Source organism: Mesoplodon densirostris, chromosome 20 (genome assembly GCF_025265405.1).
Source record: "Mesoplodon densirostris isolate mMesDen1 chromosome 20, mMesDen1 primary haplotype, whole genome shotgun sequence".
NCBI classification, from domain to species: Eukaryota; Metazoa; Chordata; class Mammalia; order Artiodactyla; family Ziphiidae; genus Mesoplodon; species Mesoplodon densirostris.
Genome location: NC_082680.1, coordinates 20472450 through 20497508, shown reverse-complemented (window position 1 = coordinate 20497508; position 25059 = coordinate 20472450). Strand labels below are relative to the sequence as shown.

At 40.3% G+C, this 25059-nt stretch overlaps 1 protein-coding gene across 13 annotated transcripts in view; it reads right to left on the bottom strand.

Moving 5' to 3' along the window:
- Positions 1 to 25059, bottom strand: part of DLC1 (DLC1 Rho GTPase activating protein) — a 407252-nt gene that overhangs the window by 267282 nt on the left and 114911 nt on the right. The gene's annotated exons all lie outside the window — the stretch shown is intronic.

The following is a 25059-nucleotide window of genomic DNA, read 5'->3' as shown; positions in this document are numbered from 1 at the left end:
TATAGGGCTAGCCTCCAGCTTTAGAGAAAAGGCAAGAGCTCAGGGGAAGCCAGAGAACACTAATAAAGTGGTTTCTGACTCAGATTCTCAGATGACACTCTGAACTCTGCATGGAATGCCAGCCCATCAGCTTTTTCTTCAGATTTGCCCCACCCAGTTTGCTTCCCTCCTCACAAGTCAAGCATTGTTTTTAAGTTTCCAGGTCTCTGGGTTATGCCACTCCTAGCTCCCCTTGTGCCTGGCAGCCCTAAGTACTGGCATAAAAATCTCTAAGCTTACATTGATTCCCTTTTTGGCATAGGGTTAGGTGATTTTTAAATTTATCACATACTAAAGACTTCTTTCCAAACCTTTCAAAAACCAGTCAAAACTAAACACCTTTTCTCTAATTAAATAAAACCATGTATATTTTAAGAAAAATCACCTCATTTCTAATTCATTTACCTGTAAACCATCAAAACAATAAGAACTAACTGTTGTCTACGAATCTCTTTTGAGCTTGTTAAAAGGTAATTGAAAAGTTTTCCCCTCATGCTCAATTAACCTCATATTTTGCCGAGGATTAAACTTGGTATGTTTGAGATTGGATGATAAATCAGTGCCCAAAGACTTTCAACACTTTCTTCAACTGGGACAAATGTCCTCCTGTTCTGATACTTAATTTACATTTAATCCAATCTGCATTCCATTAGTATAATCCTTTGCCATCCAATTCCATTTTTAATTTCCATTTCACAACCTCTATCCTATTACTAGCTTTCACACAGGTCAAGAGAGTACCCTGTAGGAATACATTTGTTGACATAAATTGAGGAAAATTACTTTGAGTTAAACTGATTACCTCTGTCCTTTGGAATTAGGGGCACACTGGGCCATAGAATCCAATCAGTCAAGTCCCACGTGGCTTGCTGATACCCAAGGTTATGTAGGAGGAGCTGACCCATCCCCTTTTGTGGTGTATTATCCTCCCTTGTAGGAGGACTTACTGGTCTCAGTTCACCTGAAGACACTAAGATATTTCCAGGATCCTCTGGAAGGTCAGTGATTCTGTGCCTTCATCCTGCTATAGGTGTGATCAGCCCTCAAACAAAAGGCGCCTTGGAGTACATCGGATTCAAATGCATAAGGTACCACACATGTCGCTTTGAGGGTCCGGGAGTCTGCCTTCCTCAATTAACCTCCTACAGCACCTTCATTGTATAGCACCGAGCAAGCAGCCTCGAGACGGTGTTGCTGCTGGGTTTCCAGACATGTGTCATTTCCATTGCATATTTAGTAGCACATAACTGCCTGAAGTGGGGAGACGGGAATGTGAGGCATGTCTCACCGAGGAGGAGGGTTTTTATTTAAAAAAAATATCACTCCACTGCTAATGGAAACGTCAACCTCCCAGCCCTATTCTTAAAAATAAATAAATACAAGAAGTTCCTCGTGTGAGAGGCACGTTAGGGACACAAGATATTCATTTCCATGAAGTCACTCACAGCAGGCCTGTCTGGAAAAATGCTTTCATCTTCTGCGAGGAGGGGGGAATGGTACCAGTAAGAAGGTTTAAAGACCAGGACTTTGAAGTAGAGGGTGAAGTGGGGAAAGTGATCTTCCAGTCAGGTGAATGTGGGCCAAACCAGATTAATTTCTACACTTCAACGTGTGCTGCATGAGGACCATAGAGTTATGATTTGTAGAGGAGAAGCCTCTATGTCCAGTCCAGTGGTGTTCACAGGGGGTTTCCTGCAGTCCTGGCGTTCCCCCCCTGGGATTCCAGGGTGCAGAGGGCAGCTGAAGTAGGAGGTGCCATGTTGCTGCAGCCAGGACAGCTCTGCTTTTAGTTGCTTCATGGATTGTGGTGGTGACGAATTTAATTCATTTAACGCACATTCACTGAGTATTTACTATGATGCTGACACTTTCCAAGTGCGGTCTATGTGATGGTGGATCAAGCCTAGACGTGGCCTTGGCCTCATGGAGCCTGTGGCCTCTGCAAGGTTCCTTGTGGGCTGTTGGGAGGTGTGTGAGTGTTAACACCATGATGGTGTGAGTGCTAACACCTCATTTTGAGGATTTATAAACTGAGGCCCAGACAGCATCCCCCCAAATAATTAACGGAAGAGCTGCGGATAGAATCTAGACGCCATGACTTATATTTCAGTGTTCCTCCTCCTAAGCTCAGAGCACACACTGGAAGAGAATGAATAAAAAAGTGTAGAAATTGCTCAACTGCAGAGGATGTGAATTTTGGTCCATGACTGGGTCTTGTCTCTCTATTCATTCAAGTGCTCTCTCAAGATGCAAGTGAAACTGCACACCCATGCTTGGGCGTGGGGAAAATCAGCTGCATGGGCCTCACTCCTTCCAGACCACTGTCTCCCATTCACCTCCGATCAGAGGTCATTTGGCTGCCCTTTGTTCCGAGAGCCTCCCCATCAGTCCCGCTGTGTTCATGCGGCCCCTTCTGCACAGGTTTCGGTGGAAATCGCTGGGGCTCTCTTGCATTCTTCGCTGCCCTGCACCACTTCCTTCCTTCCCTTCTTGCATGCACCGGAATACTTTCTCTCCAACCCCCATTCCTGCTGCTCATTCTCCCAACCATGACCTTTGCCACTTTTCCTTTCCTTTCTCTATTCCCCCTGGGGCTCTGTTACTGTACTTTTGTAAAGCTGAAAACCAGGATGGGGTGGGATACAATTCAGTGTGCTTTCCTTTTGACTCGGCACTCCTGCCTTGTTCTCTCACTGTCTGTTTAAAAGCCCTCACTCTTTTTAATTTTTGTAATAAATTTATTTATTTAATTTAATTTATTTTATTTTTGGCTGCATTGGGTCTTCGTTGCTGCATGCGGGCTTTCTCTAGTTGCGGCAAGCGGGGGCTTCTCTTCGTTGTGGTGCGCAGGCTTCTCACTGCGGTGGCTTCTCTTGTTGCAGAGCACAGGCTCTAGGTGTGTGGGCTTCAGTAGTTGTGGCAGATGGGCTCAGTAGTTGTGGCGCACGGGCTTACTTGCTCTGTGGCACGTGGGATCTTCCCAGACCAGGGCTCGAACCCGTGTCCCCTGCATTGGCAGGCAGATTCTTAACCGCTGCACCACCAGGGAAGCCCCCTCACTCTTTTTATAATGTTAGGTATCAGTTTAGTCCTGGTCGCTCGTCCTGCCTGCGGTGCCTCTCTCCCCTTCACATTTGCAAACATCTGCATTCCTGTCTCCAGCAAGGTTAGATCTGATCAGACTTTTACATGTGGAAGGGCAACCTGCAATGTGTATGACTCAGGATATGGAATATTCCGTACTCAGTCCGTCCAGTCCAGACCTTGACCTGCTGGGACGTGTGACACAGAGAGTTGCTGGCAGTGCTCTTACGCTGTCCTTAAAGATCCTGTAATACATTCAGCATCCTGTTTTGGGGAGCTGCTTACATGTTAGCCCACATTGCTCAATCCTCATTAGGGGGCATGATGGAAGGAAAGGAAAAAGCAGCCTCCACCTACCAAAGAGCTTCTCATGAATTGTTTCTTTGTACAATATTGTTTCTTTATTAGAGCACAAAACAAAACAGTGCTTATTTGTTTTTGAGAAGAAGAGTTTGTTTTCTTTACAGTCCAACACACTGAATCTCTCCTGTATCCTTTGAAATCCTAAAATCAGATTCTCCATAATCTTTAGTTAACATTGTTTGTAGAAGTGAAACATTCTATGGTTTATTCTTCCCTTCTGTGTGTTTTCCTTCATCAAATTGGACTGTTTGAGGATGAATTTGGTGCTTAGCCTACCCGCCAGCACGAGTGCAAAGCAGGCACGACAGAAATGAGTTTCGAGAGATTCTTTTGAGTTAAATTGGCAAATGAAGATGACATGATATAATTAGGACAGGAGCTTTGGGGAGGTTTTCAATTGAGAGAGCAATTTTACAGAAATAAGCATACTCTTGTCTTCTGGCTCCGATTATCAATCATGTTGTGGGATTTGGATGTGGCTTTTGGACAGTTTTCTGCGCGTAAGCTGATCAGTCCAGTCAAGGACCAAATCTTTGACCCTGGCCTCAAGTGACCACTGTGTTCCAAACAGCTGATTTTTTTTTTCCAGTAATGTCTAACTCAGAGTGGAAAAGAAAATCAGAGCTGTTATGCTGGAATAAGTGATAGGGAGTTTTCAAACAGATAAGGTTCTGATCCCCACTTCAGAGCTGAGAGATGAATGTCCCACAGTGATAAAGGGCCTTAAACACCACGTCGCCTGTCTCCTCGGGAAGTACATTTTCCATGACACCAAACCCAAGTTTACGTGGTGTTCTTTTCTTCCTTCCCTTCTCCACCTCCCGTCTTTCTTTCCACAGAGCCCTGGCCCCTTCTCCTTCAAGGTCAGGGCATCTCTGGCTGATTGAAGCGTTGGCTTTACCCTTCTTGCAGCAAAACAATAATAAGGTCAAGTTCTTATTTGCTGCAGGGAAGTCACGAAAGACATGAGGTTGATACAGAGGGACCCTACCCAACTGAAAATGCAAGGCAGTGCTTCCTGACATGGAAAAAAATTACTACAAAATATTAATGTTTTATCAGTGGTGGGGGGGTCACCTTCCATGTTAGCCATTCTTATGTGTGTACTGAGTTGATTCCTGGGAGGTAGATCTAGGTGGTCTGGATTCACCTCCAGAACACATATGTTCTGAGCTTTCAGGCTAAGCAGCCCTTGCAGAGGGCAGGTGAGGGTTGAATGTAAATGGTTCCCGGTTTCTAGAACAAACAGAAGTTTTTTTTTTCTGAGCAAAGAGAAGTGGTACTGATGTTAGCAATGCTCTTTCTGCTCGGCCCTTCTCCAACAATGCTTACTGTGTATGACGGCGTGTTCATATTCATATATGTAGCCTGTGGTCCCTAAACACCTAGAGAGTGGGCATCATGTCTTCAACTTCTCCCCATCTCCCAGCCTGCTGTGCATAGAGTAGATCTGTTGCATTTGGTTGAGCTTCAAATAGGTTCATTCTTTCTACTCAATCTGTAGACATATCTTCTTTCATAGTCTAGTAAGTTTGGTATCATTGACTTCGGCAAAAAAAAAAGGTGATTTTTCTCACCAAAGTCATCAAAGACCTGCTTTTTTTGTTGTTGTTATTAATCAAATAGGCAATTTTTACTCTTTATTTTATTTGCTTGGTTTTTCTTAGGCATCTAGAATCATTCACCATGCCCTCCTCAAAACAATGTTCTTTTGTGTTCTGCGACAGTGCTCTCTGATAACTTTTTGGATACTCCAATTCACTTTCTTCTGGGGTCTTCTCTGATTCTTCCAGTAGCTCAGGCAGAAACTGTGAAGACATCCTTGACTTCTTTCTTTCTCTTACAGATGACATTCAATCCACCAGAGTATGTTTTCTCCCCCTTGAACATATATCTGGAATATGACCATCTTTGCCACCACCACTGCTACTACCGTGGCCCAGCTCCGTCTCCTGCCTGGACTGTTACACTTGCCTTCTAACCGGCCTCCCTGATTCCTCCCTTGTGTGAACAGGCTATTCTCAGCACAGCAGCCAGAAGGGTCCATTTTAAGCCCAAGTCAGATCCTGTGGCGTCTCTACACAGAACCTTCTCCAGGCTTCCCGTCTCGTTCAGAATCAAAGCCGAAGTCCTCACTGTGGCCCACGAGGCTTCCGACGCCCTGGCTCCTCTCCCTGCTCACCCAGCACTAGCTCACTTGCTGGTTTCTCAGCATACCTGGTGTCCTCCTGCCTGCAACCTTCAGCCCTTGCTGGTCCCCCACCTGAGATGCCCTTCCTCAGGAACCTGTATGGTCTGCTTTCTCACTTCCTTCCAATCTTTACTCAAAAAAAAACAATGTTAACTTCTTAGTGAGGCCCACCCTGATCACCAAAAGCCCACATCTCACCCGTTCTGCCTATCCCTTTTTCCTCAGAACATATCATTATTAAACATACTAATATACTTTACCTTTTTGTTGCTTTTTTTCCTCCTGTGTACTATCAGCTCAAAAAGGGAAGGGACTTATAATAATTATTATTATTTTTGTCACTTTTGTTCACTGATGTAGAGTTTGCCATGTGCTCAATAAATGTTTGTTGAGTGACTGATTGACCTAATGTTGGTGTTTCCCATGGTTTTCTCTCAGTCCTTTCTCACTTCACTTGGGTGATTATCTCACCTTTAAAATCATCTATCTGCAGATAACATTCTATGGCAGATCTCTCCTTCTTGGAGCTCCAGACATGTATATTTAAGTTCCTTCCCAGGAATTGACCTTGGCATTTGTATTCAATAGGACTCCTTCTCCTGCAACTGACTTAAGTACATCGATATGCATAATTGAGAAGTCCAGTTGTAGGGCTGGCTTCAGGTGTGGCTGAGAACAGGGCTCAATGTCAACAAAACCTGCCTGTTCTGGCCCCCTCACTCAGCTCGCCTTCTCTATATTGGCTACCTTCTTAGTTTCTCCTTCAGGGGTGGCAAAATGGCTACAGCAGCCCTAGCCTCATCTTCTTGTGACTCTAAATCCAGTGCAAAGGAGAGAGCCTCTTTTCTAGTAGGTCCCACAAAATTCATGATATTCAACCTCTAATGGGATTGGCTTAGGATAGGTGGAGCCCAGCCCCCCTCACTCAGCCACCAGCAACACAGACACACACACTCACCCACACCTCGGGCCAGGTGAACTGCAGGATGTTTAGTGACTCTGGTCTGGGTTACATGCTGTACCCTTGGGGGTAGCCTTGCCATACCATATGAACTGGATGTTGCAGAAGGATCCTCAAATGAAAATTGAGGGTGGTTTTCAGAAGGAGAAATGGATGTCGAAATGTTCCCTGCTTGGGTATCATCGTCCTTCTAGTTGCTCAGTCATTAAGAGGTGCTGCTTCCTCCCTCTTTACTCCTTACATCTGAGACATTACTTTACTATGTGGATTACAATTCTTCAATATATCTTGGCTCCACCCATGCCTCCTTCTCCACATTCTTATGACCTCATTCATGTTTCAGTTATTTCTTGTGTGCCCGGGTCACCGTAAAAGGCTTTAAAATAACATCCCTTCCTAGAATTATTCCAGTGTGTTCTATCACCACGCAAAGGAGATTTTTTCCAAAATGCACATATGGTCTCCAGCGCAACCCTTCCTCCCAGTGTCCTCTGATGGAGCCCCCTCATCTTTGTTATGCTGTAGGAGACACTTTCAGATCTGACTGTAACCGTCCTCTGCAGCTTCCACTCTGAGCTCAAAGCCCTGCACTTAGGCCAGACCGAATCACCTGCTTTCTCACCTCCATGCCATTGTTCCCACTGACCATTGTGCCTGAAAAGTTCTTCCCTTGGCTCTTGACACCTCCACCAGGGTAGCTCCACCAGTCCTTAAATACTTAAGAAATACTTTTGAGCACTCACTACATATTGTTTTCCCCTGATTCCCTCAAAACTAGTTTAGGTATCCCGCCCCTAAGTTAGAATTGGTTGTTTATTAGTGTTTCCCTATTTAACTGTGAGCTCCTTGATGAAGTCTGTTTTATCTTAGTATCTAGCACATGCTTGGCACGTAGTAGGCACTCAATAAATGATTACTGAATAAGGAAATAAACTGTAAATAACCAAAAGGTAAATTTGGTTTTTAAAAGCACCTTTACTACTGAGCAAATACATCATAAACAGATCAAATAAAAGCTATGGTTCTATAATGATTCATTCTTAAGAGCCAAATCCTCTTGTAAACATTCACTGGGGAGTGATGGAGGCAGGTAACAGATGCATTAAGATAGACTGAGAGATGATTCATTTGACCTGTGATTTGAGATTGTGCTTATTGGGAAATAGTTATAGCTCCTTACTATTTACATTTCATGTATTACTTCTTTCTAACATGTGTGCATGTGTGATTTTGATAATGGGAAATAGGATACTAAATGTCTGAAAAAAGAATGGGGCTAAAGGGAATTGACCTGTATGGCTGAAGGGAATTGGCCCATATCATCCATTATTTTAAAAGCTCCAGAAAATTCCAAGTCAAAGGTTCAAACTCATGCTTTCCTTAATAATTGCTAATAAAGACTAATAGTTCTCTCTATAGAGAGAACTGCAATCAATATAAGTCATCGTTTACATGGGTAGCTTGTTACAACCATTTTGTACACAAACAGCAGTATTGTTCTAAGATTCGTAGTCAGTTCACTACCATTCCAAGAAAATGTCCAAACAAATTCTTCTATGATGGTGTGACAAGAACATCATTTCTTCAGAGGTGCCAACACAGGTGCTAACACAGAAATCCCTTTTTTAAGTGTTTGTATTCATCATTGATAAAATGGATGCTTACTTGCTGGCATCTGAATTATTACAAATATGAGATAAATACGGTTCGTGAACTTTCTGTCATATTTTGACCACAGGGTAAAGTATTTCCTCATCTTCTCAAGCACAAAGGAACACACCATTGATAGAAACAGGCAAGTAATACAGGTACACAATATGCTTCATTTTAAAAGACACAGAACTCTTAATATTCTGTTCAGCACAAGATTTTTGCTCATATAGAAAGAAGCCTATGTGTTAAGCCATTAAGAAGCCAGATAAACAAATTTTCCAGGAATATATGCATTTCAAATTTATAATATATATACTTTAGAATATTCCCAATGAGGTAAGATGGTTGGGATGCCCCCAAGAGCAGCAGCCACCATGGTATGGCTCAGAGAACAGCAACGAAGAAGCATAGCTACAGAAAGCAGCAAAGATGGCTATAACTGAAACCCAAATGGCAATTATTAAGATGGATGCAGAGAGGGGTGACTGAATTATTAATCTTTTTCATCATCCTCAGCTTGCCAGATAATGACCACATTCATTAGTGTCATTCTGAATACAAAAGTGCACAGTGGGGTTTCCCCGATGATGAAAGGGCTCCTTCCTCTTTCACTTTTCTCTGTAGTGGAATATCCCAATCTTTCTGGGAACCTGATGCTATAAAGCACTCCTCATCTTCTGCTAGGACATGTAGGACAAGCATGTCCTTTATGGACTGTTGGTTTGCTTACTTGTTCCCTTTCTAAATCACACATGTGAGTCTCCTTAATTCACCCTAGTACAGAAAATACCAGAATTTGATTCAGCTCACAGAAAAATCTTCCATAGAATTTAAGCAAAATGCAAACATGCTATTTAAAATAGTTGTAAATTGGCCAAAATAATTTTATGTACTCCTTTTAAAGAGCACATCTGCTGTATAAACTGAAGTATAATAACAGCTATCATTGGTAGAGGGCTTACTATGCATCGAGCACTCTGCTAAGAAATTTACTTATATAAATCACTGAATCTTCATGAATAACCTTTTGAAGGGGCTAGTTAAATTATTTAACTAAAATAAAAATATTTTAAAACTAGCTTATTATAAATAATAAAAAAGGTAAAATGCATAAATGTACATTCATATAAAAAGAAATTGTATAATTCCCATAATTATTATAATATAATAATTATCATTACAGAATATATACAAATCTGTATTGCTCTGATTCATGAAAATATTTCCTATAATTTCCAGGTTTGGAGTGCTTTATTGAATTTTAACCGAAATCTAATAGTTTTCCAAAATAATTCAAAAAAATAGAAAAAGCATTAAAGAAGGACAAATTATACATACCTATAACGTGACATTATCTGCTCAAGAGGTTTGTGTGGAAATGCTATAAATGAAAGAACTATATCTTCTTTTAAGTTGTGATTTTTAATATTTAAAAATTTGCCTCTTAAAACAGGACTCAATCCTAAATAGACATTTCTCCAAAGAAGATATACAGATTGCCAACAAACACATGAAAGGATGCTCAACATCACTAATCATTAGAGAAATGCAAATCAAAACTACAATGAGGTATCACCTCACACTGCAGAATGGTCATCATCAAAAAATCTACAAACAATAAATGCTGGAGAGGGTGTGGAGAAAAGGGAACCCTCTTGCACTGTTGGTGGGAATGTAAATTGATACAGCCACTATGGAGAACAGTACGGAGGTTCCTTAAAAAAACTAAAAATAGAACTACCATACGACCCAGCAATCCCACTACTGGGCATATACCCTGAGAAAACCATAATTCAAAGAGTCATGTACCACAATGTTCATTGCAGCACTATTTACAATAGCCAGGACATGGAAGCAACCTAAGCATCCATCGATGGATGAATGGATAATGAAGATGTGGCACATATATACAATGGAATATTACTCAGCCATAAAAAGAAACGAAATTGAGTTATCTGTAGTGAGGTGGATGGACATAGAGTCTCATATAGAGTGAAGTAAGAAAGAGAAAAACAAATACATATGCTACATATATATGGAATCTAAAAAACAAATGGTTCTGAAGAACCTAGGGGAAGGACAGGAATAAAGATGCAGACATAGAGAATGGACCTGGGGACACGGGGAGGGGGAAGGTAAGCTGGGACGAAGTGAGGGAATGGCACTGACATATATACACTACCAAATGTAAAACATAGCTAGTGGGAATCAGCCACATAGCACAGGGAGATCAGCTCGGTCTTTGTGACCACCTAGAGGGGTGGGATAGGGAGGGTGGGAGGGAGGGAGATGCAAGAGGGAGGAGATATGGGGATATATGTATACATATAGCTGATTCACTTTGTTATACAGCAGGAAGTGACACACCACTGTAAAGCAATTATACTCCAATAAAGATGTTTAAAAAAATAAAATAAAATAAAATAAAATAGGTCTCAGTGGAATAGAAATGCTCTGTTAATTGTCATGTAGTTGTTATGGATTTAGATCCCCCACAGTGAGCATTTCAAATCCAAGCTTCAACTTAACCTCTGACCCAAGAGGCCAAAGGGCAAGCTGGCTCAATCCTAAATTCTTTAAATCTACTATCTAAATTGGAAACTTCAACAGCTATTTTTTTTGGCATATGATTAAAATTTAAAAAATCATTTATATACTTCAAAGCTTGGCTACCATTCTAATTCAAAGAAGAGCATAATGTACATGTAACTATGAGTCATTTATTAAACTTGGGTTAAAAAAGCCCTGGAGATTATACATATATAATATTTTATATATTATATATTATCATTATAATATATATTATGTATTGTATGTATATTGCCAACTTAAAAATATCAGGAAATCTTGATATCTAAGATTCTTGTTAGAGTGGCTTGCTGATTTTCTAATTTTCTCCTGATTTTTTCACGAGCATGAAATCTGAAAAAGTTTAAATTGTATTCTAGTTACTGCTCCAAGAAAAGTATCCAAAAGAAGAAAGCTGTGCCCATGTAGTCTTAGCTCTGTCTTCTGAATGAAGAGATGGTCTGACTGTGAGGAACTGATCCTGTGAACTATTACACTGACTGTCTGTGCAGTGGCTCCTACCTTCTCTTATAGAGAATATGGGGAGGATTTTCACACCACCCAGTAAACACCATTCAACAACGCATGTGATCAGTTCCCTGCTTTCTTTTAATAAGGCAGAGGACAGTAGGGTGCTGCCAGTGTGGCTGGGAGGATTAGTAAGGATGTGTGTTCCTCCTGCCTCTAAGTCCCCCTTAACAGGGCAGCCCTCCCTGGGACCTGGCACTGAGAGGGCACAGGGTGACCCTCTGATCACGCCCTGACCTGAAGCCCAGCACCTTTTCCTTTCCCTTCTCCCTGCCCATGACCACCCTATTCATCAGGCAATTTATGAATATAGGAGAGACAATATAGTTAGAATAGGAAGTGTGATTTGGGGATAATAGAGTTAGAAATGTTAAGAAATAAAGCAGGTAGGTATGGGGGAGAGGGAGGAGTGCTTAGTTTTATGGATTCATAACTAGCACAGGGAGAGTGGAAATTTAGAGTTGTCAGTACACTTTTCATCTTTCTTTAGGATTCTGTCTCATGATATCATTCCAAAACTATGACAAAGTAACTGCCTGCTTTTACCTACAAAAGTCTTCCGCATGACGGAAGTAAGACAAGACTGCTCTTTTTAGCCAATATTAATCCTAGTTCTTGTCAAGTGACTCAAATCAGTGGGTCTGTGTCAGTATTCTCCACCTGTTAAATATTGATGACCGTGGCTGATTTCATGGCTATGCAGCATGGATTATGTGTGTCAGCAGATTGTAAATATCACGGAAGAAAAAAAAAAGAAAAACTGGTAGAAACCATCAGTGACAAAAAGCAGTAGCTAATGAGTCTTTTAGGTGTTCCAAACTCTTGCACTGTGATTTACAAGTTTTTGGTTTTGGTGGATAAGTTAAGGACAGTGTGGTAGAATGAGATTTTTAGGACTTGGCTAAAAAGAATCTACGAAATTGCATGCTTTTAAGTCCAGGGATGGCATCTTATTTCTCCTTCAATTTTCAGTGCCTATAGAGATCAGCACATGGTAAGAACTCCATTTTTTTGTTCAATGAATCAATGAAAAGGAATAAAAACTAATGGAAATAAGAAGTAATCACATTTATCAAATCTAGCCCTTTAAATTATGTATCATTTAATGAATAATTCTAAGAAGTTATAAATATGAACAACTCTATGACAAGAAGACAGATGTCTGCCCCAAGAATCCTCTTTGTTGTAAGAAGACTATTAAAGGTGTTTATAAAATACTATAAAAAGATTCTTTCAAGGGGAACCACTTTGAAAATTAAAAAGTTTGTAGAGAGGAAATGGCAAATATATGTCAAAATTCCCTAATCATATTAAGCCATAGATTCTTACAGAAATACAGCAAAACTGAATATCCCCTAGAGCAGGGGCCCCCGACCCTTGGGCCGTGGACGGGTACCGGTCTGCGGCCTGTTAGGACTGGGCTGCACAGCAGGAGATGAGTGGCAGGTGAGCTGGCGAAGCTTTATCTGCTGCTCCCATTGCTACCCATCGTCCACATTACCACCTGAACCATATCCCCCCCACCCCACCCCCGCCCCCCCATTCCATGGAAAAATTGTCTGCCACGAAACCGGTCCCTGGTCCCAAAAAGGTTGGGGACTGCTGCCCTAGAGATACTTTGCCTTATCTGTACTTCCATTGGCATTTACTGTGCAATATACATTTTTTGATAGCATTGAAAGTCCTCAAATATCCTCTGTGAATTTAACTTCTTAAAGTTCCTGAAAAGTCACCTAAAGTTCTCTGGTTTTGGAACATTGGAGGCACAATTCTTAAATAGGTGACTCCTAATGATGAAAGGTGAATTTATATAACCTAAATTGCCTCAGAGTGTGGATCTCTGATTTTGTTTATGAAGCGATATGTAATTTGACCAGAAGATGGCAGCATTCTGAAAGAAAAAAAACCAAAACAAAGCAAACATGAAAACAAAAAGCAAGATACAGCAATTACCATGCTTTTTATTGTTCAAGGTCTTAATGATGACACTATTTTAATTAGGGTTAATTTTTTTTGTATATTATTCTTTTCAAGGTCTGAGATTTCCTCATTGCAAGAAAAATAACGAGTAATTTTAAGAGCCTACCTGTACTATTTTCTCATCAAAGAAGAAAGTCCTTTGAAAGATAAAATAATTATCTCTAGATAGGAAGGAGGCCCTAGATAGAATTTTTTAAATGAATTTATTTATTTTATTTATTTATTTTTGGCTGCGTTGGATCTTCATTGTGGTACGCAGGCTTCTCATTGTGGTGGCTTCTCTTGTGTAGAGCATGGGCTCTAGGAGCACGGGCTTCAGTAGTTGTGACTCGTGGGCTCTAGAGCGCAGGCTCAGTAGTTGTGGTGCGCGGGCTTAGTTGCTCCGCAGCATGTGGGATTTTCCCGCACCAGGGCTTGAACTCGTGCCCCATGCATTGGCAGGCGGATTCGTAACCACTGCCCCACCAGGGAAGTCCCTCTAGATAGAACTTTAAGTTAGTAGTGTAGTTTTACTTCTCTTGGAGTAAAAATAATATCTTAAAATAATACATATGGAACTCAAACTTAGGTTCTAGAAAGATATTAAATGTGTTAGAATTTTTCTCCAAAATATGTTTGGGTTGAAGGAATGTTCTTGTATGCTGTAAATGCATTATATAGAAACATAATTTAAAAAAAACGAAGGGGCTTCCCTGGTGGCACAGTGGTTGAGAGTCCGCCTGCCAATGCAGGGGACACGGGTTCGTGCCCCGGTCCGGGAAGATCCCACATGCCGCGAAGCGGCTGGGCCCGTGAGCCATGGCCGCTAAGCCTGCACGTCCGGAGCCTGTACTCCGCAACGGGAGAGGCCACAGCAGTGAGAGGCCCACGTACCGCAAAAAAGAAAGAAAAAAAAAGAAAAAGAAAACATTTTTCCATGGAGAATTATCTATCTAGGTGTAAATTTATTTATTTAGAAATATTTAAAAGAAGAAAAAAGCCCTACATCAGCCTGAAAGAGTAACAGAACTAGAACTTCCCTTATGTGTGTAACTTACTAACAACTTGAATTGAATTGAAAAGATGCACAGGGAAGCATATAGCTCATGTCCTTGTAATGTCCCTTGCAATTTATACAGCAAATGGAATTATGGACAATCCACTATGACAATATTCTTCAAGCCAGTTAAATGAGTAATGTTGTTTATTCTATGTAACTCAGAAATATGCTAGCATAATTGTAAAAAAAATAATAAATACATGATGTAACTAATGAAAAACACTGAAATGATTTAAATTTTGTGCCTGCTGCTTTGAAATGGCATCATATAGTTTTTGCCACATAATTATTTTCTGGTTTGATGGAAATATTTTAATGAAAGTTTTCAGGCATTTTGTAAGAAAAAATTACATTTAGTATCCTATTACTTCAAAAAGCTTAAAAAATAGTGTATCGGCTTGAGTCTGAATATAAGCAGGTATCCTTGGGGCCTATTCCTGCCACCCAGGCATCTCCCTAGTCAGAATATATTCCTTTACTCCCCTGAATCAGCCTGACCTAATTCCCTCCATCCATGCTTGATCTGACCATTTGAGACCCAATAGGTGTACTTACCACTGAAACCCATCTTTCTTTATCCCAAGAAGCTACTGAAGCTTCTAGAGCTCAGCCCCAAACTGAACGTCCAGTACTCCTGGCCAGGCAGGGTCCATCCCTGGTCATTGCATTGGACCTCTTTCCCAACACAATTCCCAAGAAATGGACTCTTATGGGAAGGATGTTTCTTCAGTACTTATTAGAGCGGAAGAAGAAATCAAGCCCCATAATAGACAAAAAATTATGTCATGTAGACCCCAAAGCAGAAAAAAGTGAAAGGCTAGGCAAACTGCTAAACACATTTTATTCTCTCTACAAGAATACAATTATTCATTTTCAACCTCTGTCATCATCAGTTTTTTTTATTGTGTTCAAATTTGTTAATCTACAGCTCAATTTTTGGTCAACATACAAACTATTTTGTAATATTTTAACATGTCACCTGATCGGCCTGTGTTCTGTCTTAATGTTTTTAAAGAAAAGCCATTTTTAAATATTTTTCCCTCCTTTGGGGGATATAAGCTCTGCCTTTAGCTGGGCCTATCAAGGAACTGAAGAGCGGTACTCATTCAATTTGGGGTTGTGTGTACCTATCTTTAGTCCTGTCTGAATACAGTTTCAGTGACTGACACAAAAGTACCACCATAACCTTGAATTTGTGGTTTCATCTTGCTCAGTGTTCTTATCTCTCAGACAGCAGCAGAGAGGAAATGTGTTCCCTGGCAGTCATATCACAGCTCAGGACACAGATCCCTGTGATAGGATGTTAAAATTGAAGTTGTGATTTAAACCCTAAGGTGACAGATGCGATATCAAAGTGAGTTGTGAGACAGAAAAAAAGAGTATATCTTGCAAAAAGTATTTGGAGGAGAAAGCATTAGAGCAGGGGTCCCCAACCCCTGGGCCGCAGACCGCTAGCGGTCTGCAGCCTGTTAGGAACTGGGCCACACAGCAGGAGGTGAGCGGCGGGCTAGCGAGCAAAGCTACATCTTACGCTCCCCATCCCCCCATCACTCGCGTTACCACCTGAACCATCCCCGCCACCACCCCCAACCCACCCCGGGTCTGCTGAAAAATTATCTTCCACGAAACCGGTCCCTGGTGCCAAAAAGGCTGGGAACCACTGCATCGGAGAACTCTCAATTTCCCCCGAAGAATCTAATAGCATCAGGAATCAGACGGTATTTGGGATAAAGTGATTGTGGAGAGAGATTTGGGGGTGCTATGAGTTCTCTCCCAAATCTTTCCCTATAAGGAAAGGTGAGTAGGGAGCCTGCTCTAATTTCAAGGCTGGTTAAAGGGACTTCAGTGGGATCATTCAGACATGGAGAGGATATAGTGACACATATATATGGGGTCCACGGGAGCCTGAAAAGACCTGATTGGGCTGCCTAGCTGGGGATGAACCAAAGGAAAAGTGGCTGTCCTAGTATCAGGTGAATTCCTAGATTGCTCAGGGAAAAGGCAGTGTTAGTGTTTCTTAGGGATCTCAGATGTACCACATGGCATCATTTAAGGACCTGCTCAGAGGGCTGACTAGAGGTGTAAACTGGCCTTAGCAGGGAGAAGCTAAAAATGTCCTTACATTCCTAGGGGCTGCAGGAAAAATAAGGGACCTGCAAAAATAGAAAAGAGAGTTACATTAAGAGAATTAGAGATACAGTAGCTAATGTCCAGGATGGCCCCCAATGATCGTTTTCTCCTGGTCCACGTGCACAGGTTAGTCCCCTCCCACGTTGATCGGTATTGTACGACCAATAGAATATAACAGACTTTATGGTGTGGGACTTTCAAAACTAGTTCATAAAAGGCATTGGAGCTTCTGACTTGGTCTTTTAGGTTGCTTACTCTGGGAGAAGCCAGCTGCTATGGTGTGAGGACACTAAGGCTGTCTCATGCAGAGACTCATGCAAAGAAAAAGCAATTTGCCAGCTCTGTGAGTAAGCCAGTTTGGAGGTGGATCTTCCATCCTTAGCCAACACATGACTGCAACCTTATGAGAGGCCTTACAGTACTAGACAGAACTGAGTGAACAGGCTACTCCTGAATTCCTGGTCCGTGGAAACCGTGAGACACGATAGATGATCACTGTGGTTTTAAACCACTAAATTAGGGTTGATTTGTTATGCAGCAATGGATAACCAATCCAGATTCTGACACTAGGAATGGGGTGCTCCTATAACAAAAAAACCTAAAAACGGACAAAATGTGGGTGTGACTTTGGGTTCGGGTGGCAGGTGAATGCTAGATGGACCATGAGGGGAGTGATATTGAAAGACTAAAGGACGTCAAAGATACTGTTGCGTAAGCATAAGCTGGATGGCCTTTGAGGAAGCTTTCAGTTATAGTTTAAACAAAAGCAAGGAAAATGTTATTAGGAGAAAAGGGATCTTTTTTATCTAGTGGCAGAAAGTTTAGCAGTACTGTTGTGTAGTAATGTGGAAAGTAGAAAATGTACCTCAGGTACTTAGTAATCTAGCTAAGGAGATTTCCAAGTTGGGTTAAAGGTGCTGCCTGACTTCTTATTATACTAAAATGCAAAAGGGGAGAGACAAGTTTCTTCCCAGTCTCTGTTTCTTCCCAGTCTCTCCAGACAATAAATGTTGCTAAAATTAAGTGGTTTCTGGGTAAGATCAAATCCAGGTTACAGCCAAGACAGTATGGTCTAAAGGTAAAGTCCTCAGATATATCTAAGCTAATACTTCAGAGAACTGTCCAGACAAAAAGCTCTCCAAGGGTTTTTGGGGTATATGTCACAGATCCTTTCCATTAAATAATAGAGTTTTTAAGAATCACCAGGGCATTGTCTCTCAGAAGCCTCAGCAGGGGTGTCTAAGGTAGAGAAAGGTTTATCATGAAGAGATTTGTAAGTGTGGCTTTTGTCTAATGGAGTGAGCCCTGATAAGACCAACAGGAAATGTACAAGGTTTTAAAGAGATTGCACTCGTAGAAACATCTCCATCTTTTTTTTTTTTTTTTTTTTTTTTTTTTTCTTTTTTCTTTTTGCGGTATGCGGGCCTCTCACTGTTGTGGCCTCTCCCGTTGCGGAGCACAGGCTCCGGATGCGCAGGCTCAGCGGCCATGGCTCACGGGCCCAGCCGCTCCGCGGCATATGGGATCCTCCCAGACCGGGGCACGAACCCGTATCCCCTGCATCGGCAGGCGGACTCTCAACCACTGCGCCACCAGGGAGGCCCAACATCTCCATCTTGGATCGAAAGATTCAGAGACAGTGCAAAAGCCACAGAAGGCCACGAACCTCCCAACCCTCTACAGGCAGAAACAAAGATGAAAACTGCTCAGCTGTAAAAACACTGGTTATTTCATAAGAAAAAGGAACGAATCAAAAGGAAGAACTAAGGGCATCTCAGAAGGCTGAACCAGAAACCACGTAGTAGCAGAAATGATTCCCAGCCAAGAACCTTCAAGCATATGCCCTGCTGTTTCTTAGACTTTCTATAGACCAGTGACTTCTAAGTGCCTCACATTTTCCCTTTTTTTGAATGGGGGAGTTTATAGTGGTTATGCTGTGTCTGTCACACCATTGTATGCTGGGTGTGTTCACAGGTCTTCAGGTCAAGAGGAACTATACTTGAGGGGCTGTACTTGACGAATTGTACCTGAAGAGTCTCATCTGAACCTGGATCTGATTTATACGACAAGACCTCAGACTTTGCAAAGATGTCATGAGATGAGTCTTAAGGGGGCCTCTGGAGGAGGTGAATGTCTTTGCATGTGGGAGAGACATGACAAATTGTGGTAAAATGGCCCTCAATAATTTTCACTTTTGTAAGCATGCATTTGTTTAGTCCCTTTTTACAATGAACCAGAGCTGGTCTGTGTGACCAACAGAATATGGCAAGCATGCCAGTTTGACTTCCTTGGTTTCTTTTACTCACCCTGGGGGAAGCCAGGTGCCATGTCATGAGGGCACTCAAGTAGCCCCACTGAGAGACCCACATAGAGAAGAACCAACTTTCTAGCACTCATCTGCCAGTCACATAAGTCAATGTACAAGTGTATCTTGAAGCCCCTGTAAAGCTATTATATGACAGCATCCCAGCAGGCACCTGTCTGCAACCTTATAAAAGACCCTCAGTTAAACCAGAGTTTCTCTCAAATTCCGAACTTACTAAAAACCATGAGAAGTAATAAATTATGCTTCAAGCCACGAAGTTTAAATATGATTTTTTACACAGCAAAAGATAACTGATATAGCAGGTGAGGGATCCTTGAATATCTCCTAGACCCACAGAGCACGCATGCTCGTCCAGTGAGGACTTCTCTGTGCTCCTCTCCCTTTCACCTCCCCGACATAGCTGCTAGCAAGTGATGTACATGGTGAGCTAGAATGGAAAAGGAAGCTAACCCTCCACCCCCAATCTTCTCTGGCTGCAAGCAGACACCTGCCTTAGCAGAACAACACTAGAAGAGAGGGGAGAGCCTTACAGAAAAGGAAGACTGAAATGTGGTTTATTATAGGGACAGAACTTTTTCATTTCTGATTCAAGACAGCAGTATTCCAAAAATTCCATATTTTGGAATTTAAAATGATTGTGTTACTTAACAATATCTGGAAAGAGCCACGAGAGTCCCTAAGTTCTTGTCTAAGCAGGGAGGGAGAAAATTAGCTGCCATGGGTGTTTGTTGTGGAAAAATTAATTTGTTTTGTGATTTCTTCCATTAGGTGGTACATGTTTAACAAGACTACATTCCTAAAAAAATTAAACAATGCAAGAAAAGATGATAAATCTTCCCTCAATAAAACTTTCTCTGCCAGCCTCTGTCTTTCCTTCTTTCCATTATTATCAAAAACATCCTGGAAGCATGTATACTTAAAATGGGTACATTGTATTGTATGTAAATTTTATCTTAATAAGGTTGATTTAAAGAAAAAACACTGCTTTTCCTCCTCATACCTACTCTGCTTCTTTATTCCTTATCTTAGACAACGGCCCTATCATTGTATTACTTTTCCAAGACACAAATTTTGAATTCACACTTAATCCTTCCTTTCTCTCGTCTTTTTTTTTTTTTGCAAAGGCTCAGTTTTTAAAGCCTATCAGTTCTACCTCCAATAGTGTATCCTCCCTGTTCCTTATTGTTGCTCCCTTCAGGTCATCACTCTCCCTGGCCTAAATCATTGTCACAAAAGTTTATCTGCTCTTCCTAGCTCCTTTCAACATCTCCTAGACCCCCTACACTCTGATTTCATTTTTTCCTGCATTTGTGGAGTACTAGTTCTTTAAAATATAAATCAAATCATTTTGTTTTCTTATTTAAAAGCCATCCTCGCATTTCCCTTAAAGTAGATTTTTTGGACGGGGTATTGAAAGTTATCCACAAACTTGCCCAAAGGCTATTTTAGATACGTTTTCTGCCAGGTAGAGTTATGTACCCCATTCTTTACTCAATTACCAATAAGCCGTGAGGAGACTGCTTTTTTGTTTGTTTTCTGATGTTTTTTACACTCTATTCCTTTTCCCCTTTCCTCACCTGGGAAACTCCTAGTTATTATTAAAGACCACATTCCATTGTCATTTCCTCTGGGAAGTCTTACCTAAGGGTTCCCATCTTCTCTAACAGAACTAATACATTTCTTAAACATTTAATCCTTAGATTCGGTATAACTTTAATTTGGTACTTATTACATCCTTTCATAACCACGTGTTTGCTTACATCACAGAGTGCTCCCCATGAAGGTGAAGGCCATGACATGTGTGGTGGAGACTGCAGAGCTACTCCCAGATTCCCCCTCCAGGGCCGATTCCCCTGCTCCTGGGAATAGTGGCTGCCAATGATTACATCTGTTTCCCTCTTTGGGAAATGCCCTTGACAGCCAGGAACTGCCTCATTCAAGACTACATCACTTTCTAGGGGCAGCCTAAGAGTGCAGGGATACAGAGATCCAGCCTCCCTGTCTCAATTTGGGACAACTCTGAAGGGCCACCCAAGCTCCAGAGAGCTGCAGAGAGTTAGCCGAGGCTGCAACTGTTACTGCATTGCAGCTCAGCCAACTCTGCTCTCTGACCAGTTCTGCCTTCCTCACTTCTATGCATGTCTGTCTCCCAAGAACACTCACCACTAAAGCTTCTCCGGGCAATTCCTGGTCCCGGAGTCTGATTCCAAAGATTCCAATCATGTCATTTCCCCCCTCTGTTTTTGCTTAAATTCTATCCCAGTGTCCAGCACAGCTGCTTACACATAGCCATAGTGGGTTCTTATAGTTTTTTGGGAAAAAAAAAAAGAATTGAGTTTTATAACATTAATGTTCACAACATTAATAGTATTAGAGTTCAGCTACATTATTAATTAGAAAGGCTTTTGTTTAATAAAATGTAGAATAATTTCATAAGGACATGAATACATCACTTAGATATATTACACATGGCTAATAATATTTTTCTTTACATTCTGATTAAGTTAAGGTGTTCTAATAAATATTTTAGAAGTTCAATATTATTAGAAACAAAAAAATTGCTCTTTAACAAATATGCAAGTCCTTTTTAGTCTATGTAACTACATAAGAGGATATTAGAAATTCAGATAAAAATATTTGTAGAACTATCATCATAGTGTTATATTATATTGTATTTAATACAGAAAAAAACTACAGATGTGCTATAAGTAGGGAAATAATTGCACGATTTTGATATATTCACGAAATTCAAACTGTAAAATTTAATACTTAGTTAATATTTGCTTAGGAAATACATTTAAGTGGAAATTCTACTAGTTCTGAATTCTAAATGTTTTTATCTATTAAAAGTTATTTAAAATTCTGACTTTACTCCCCAATAGACAGTAAAAAATAATGTAAAACTATCTAACTACAGCTCAGTGTCTGCAATATAGAATTTAATAATCTGCTTCAGCAGAATTCCAGACCCAGGCTAAGTCGAGTTGCTCTGATCCAGAGTCTGCTCTCTCTCCCACTTTTTTTGTTTCTTATTGGCACCCGGAGGTTGTTGCCCTAGCAACAGAGAAGTTCTGGAGGCAACTTCGCCAGGATGCTCTTGGAAATCAGAGGCTATCTGGACCCAAGAAAAAATTCTCCAATGTTTTCCTCACCCGTATAATTCGTTTAGTCTGGGATTTAAGCAAAATTAATGCTATGGATTGATCAAAGAGGATTTTATTCAGAAGGCCAATATATAAAAGGGATAAAAGTAAATAAGTCTGGCTGGGGCAGAGAGAGGAAGGCAGTTCTGGGGGTGCCCAGAGTGCACAGTCTGAACAGCACTGATTTATTGTTATTATTGCCTATTTGTATGATTCTCTGCATTTCACAGAATGACTAATGTAGTAAATTCCCATTCAGTAAATTACTATAGTATTTATACAAAGGTAGGGCCTTCAACATGAATCAGCAGAACAACAACAAAATAAAATGGATAAAGCAATTTACAGTAAAAAGGAAACAACTGTTTTCATGAGTGTCAATTGATTTTCCTTTGAAGCAGTTGACTAATTCAGAAGTTGCCTGGATTACACCAAGTTGTCACAGTGGAAAGAACAGAGAATCACTAAAAAGTGAGAGTGGCAACAATAATCTAAGGAATACTAATCATTCATTCATTCAAAAAAAAGAACCTAGCATATAAAATTCTCATTAAATAAGCAGAATATCAAGAATATTGATATTTTTCAAGTGATTGTGCCTTGAAAAAGATAAAGAGTGAAGATATAGAGTAAATGACACTTCATATTTTTGTTACGACACCGACTGTTTAGATGTGTATATTCAGAATACTCAAATGCTTGGTTGCTGTTTTTACTTTTTCATTTAGAAATCTGGTATGTGGTAGACAGCTCAAAACTATAGTCACAAAAGCCCTCTGTATAAACTTTGTACAACGGCTACTGAATATTCACATGGAATCCCCAGTTAAACATTTCAACTGACTTTAACTGTCTTTAAGAAGTGAGGGTAGAGGCCACCAAATGCCAGGGGCAGCATTAATTATCAGTCAAAGAATCAAAGTAGGGAATCAGAAAAAGAATGGAAACACTAAATATATAATTAGAACTTGGGGACAACTCTGTTTGAGATGAAGAGAACTCTGTGAAAATGGCTTATGGGTTATTATTATTGCTCAATGCTATGAATTATATTCTTGGTTGCTGTGATGTGGCATGCCGTTGGCTTGCCATTTTACATTGCCCAGAAATAACTGGAAGTTGTTATTTCTCTTGGATGAAAATATGAGCTGGATTCGAGAAGTAACATCAGCACATGGAAAACTAAATTTTCCTCATTGTAATGATGATAACATACAAAAGTACTATTCATATGACCAAATCTTAGGTTGCAGAGATTTTTTTTTTTTTTTTTTTTTTTACTGTTTCTTGCCCTAACGGAATCTGTTCAATTCTTACTGTCCTCTCATTTTTATGTTCCATTTTCCCCATCATTCTTTTGGTTGTAGGAGTTCTGCTCCAGACGTCTAATTAGCCAGGTTATTATAAATGAAACACAAACAAAATAGAAAAACAATTTTTCCAACTCAAAAAATTACTTAAACACCATGTGCTCAGACTTTAGTATTAAGGATCAGTATATCTGGATGCAAGTTGTACTTATTCTTGGCACAATGAAACTCCTAGATTCTGAGTGAAAAGTCTTAAGTGAGGAGGTTACTGTGGAGATCAAATAATCCATCCCAAACAAGACTATCATGAATTAACATGTAAATAGATTGGAAACAGATGTCAGTATCTTCAAACACAAGAAATGAGAGAATTTTGAATAATTTTAAATAGAAAAGCAAATGGTTATGAAAAATGTTTCTATTTTTCAAAGCCCAAGGTTAATGAATTACATATTTATTATTTCAAAATCCAGAATATGTGAATGGAATCCTCTACACTTTAGAATCAGAATTCTAAGAAATATCTCATTATAATAATCAAAGAATGATTTCCTTTTTAGAAACATTTTTTCCCCAGCTCTCTGGTGGCTCAATTTTCCTTAAAAAACCTATAAGATTTGGCTTATTTTTCTTTCTCATAAACAATGAGGATCTTAGTGAATAAATACTTCTTTAAAAATCCACATACTTCAATGTTATTGCTTGGCTATGTCAAAATTAAATTGCCACATTCAAAAGCATTACAATTAAAGGCATTTTTCTAAGACCATTACATTTTTTTTTTTTTTTTTTGCGGTACGCGGGCCTCTCACTGTTGTGGCCTCCCCCGTTGCGGAGCACAGGCTCCGGACGCGCAGGCTCCGGACGCGCAGGCTCAGCGGCCATGGCTCACGGGCCCAGCCGCTCCGCGGCATATGGGATCCTCCCAGACCGGGTCACGAACCCGTATCCCCTGCATCGGCAGGCGGACTCTCAACCACTTGCGCCACCAGGGAGGCCCGACCATTACATTTTTGTTTGCAAAGTGGTAAATTGTACTAATTCAAATTTTTTGATGTTTCAGACTAAACTTTAAGAATTCTATGTGTGTCATTTTTCCTTTTACTATGCTATTTTCTTTACTTATCATATGTGACATTATGAAATACTCTTTAAATTCTAGTCAATTTTATGTTACCTAACATTTTTCCCCCAAGAGTTCAGTAAAAAGGAGTATTTGCAGTTCCCATTTGTAAAAAAGACAATGTTTTATCCCTTTATTTTGTTTTAAATAGTGAGCAGCATTAGAGAAAATCACTAGCTTTGTTAAAAAAAAATCTGATAATCACCTAAGCAAAAATATAGAATAATATCCCAGTAAAACAAAATAGGGACCTACTAAAATTCTGCATATGAATTGCGTTTTAAATGATACTTGAGAGTGATGTGATTTGGACTCCTGAATCTACATGCTATTTTTCAATTTTAGTGCGTACCATTTAATATGTCACAAACATAATGACTTTAGCTTAATGATCACATGTATGAGATATGTGATTGCATTTAGATATAAAACCTGGTTTACATTGAAAGTAATTATGAGGAACCTCTGATGGTTTTTCTCTTCTTTCTTGGATCAGCCTTAATTTCCTTAATATGCTGTATAATTGGGACTAATGCCAACAACATTTTATAGTTTCATAGCAGATTAGACCATATCTCATTGGGTGAAAAAAGGAAAAAAATAAGATCCTGTTTTTAAATG